This window comes from Wolffia australiana, chromosome 2 (assembly GCF_029677425.1).
Source record: "Wolffia australiana isolate 7733 chromosome 2, ASM2967742v1".
In the NCBI taxonomy this organism is placed as follows: domain Eukaryota; kingdom Viridiplantae; phylum Streptophyta; class Magnoliopsida; order Alismatales; family Araceae; genus Wolffia; species Wolffia australiana.
Window position 1 is genome coordinate 14,522,108 of NC_135836.1, and position 1,012 is coordinate 14,523,119.

The 1,012-nt window shown below is 38.7% G+C and overlaps 1 pseudogene; it reads left to right on the top strand.

The window, feature by feature from the left end:
- The first annotated feature begins 206 nt into the window (after positions 1-206).
- Positions 207-302, top strand: LOC144700387 (small nucleolar RNA R71; annotated as a pseudogene).
- The last annotated feature ends 710 nt before the right edge of the window (positions 303-1,012 follow it).

Genomic DNA, 1,012 nt, shown 5'->3' on the forward strand with positions numbered 1-1,012 from the left:
CTCTCAAGTAGTGTTTTTTCTCCATCATCACATCTATTTGGACTAGTTTTTCATCAATGATATCACCTCTCGGAGAAGTAATTGTCATATTAGGTAAGCTAGGGAAGCATGATATCCATTATTTTCTGCTGCAAGTTCACTAAGCTCCAAAGTTTGATCATCATATTTTCTCCTAAAAGCTCCTCCACTTGCTGCATAAGATTTGTACACCATGATGCGGGCATGTTCTTGTATACTCCTTCAAATGCTCCCATGCCTTATTGAATGGAAGTCGAAGGGGATGACCAAAGATACTTGATTTTCTGATACCTTTTATGGGTACAGTTGGGGCTTGGCGTTAGATAGTTAATCTTGATTGAGTTCATTTATGAATTTAAGTTTGAATAGGTCAATAAATAAAAAAGTCAGCATGGATCACTAGGTTTTAGGGAGATGTGGAGACAGGAGCTTGTTTTGAGGAGCAGAAGACTGGGTGTCTTGGAACATATAGTACATGGACATGTATGTGGTCATGCTGAGTTTGAGTCCATAGGCAGTTTGGGAGAGTGCCTATAAGTATATATGAGCTCCATTGTTGTAGTATGTTGAGTGCATCAACTGGTTCCTTCCTCTCTCAAAGTATTCTTTCTTCTTGTTTTTCTGTGTGAGATAAAGAGAGTGAGAACTTAATCTATATTTCTCTGTGTGAGATCAAGAGAGAGAATGACTCTGCTTCCCTTCTCTGTGTGAGTTGCTGAAGTGATAGAGCTAGGTTCCAACACTTGGTGTGTAGAGGGGGATGACATTTTTAAGCAGACATACTCCTACGTAGCTATATTATGGACTTCTCAGGAATTATGTAGTATAACATATTCCCAATGACTACTATCGAATATTATTCATCCTCCTCTAAAAAGCTCCGTCAAGATTCAGTCCAATTATCTTCGTGGTTTATTCGTTTATCTTCCTTTTCGAGCTATGAAAAGGAACCTAATGAAGCCATCTGGAGTGATCAGGTTATCAAGTAGCAAAC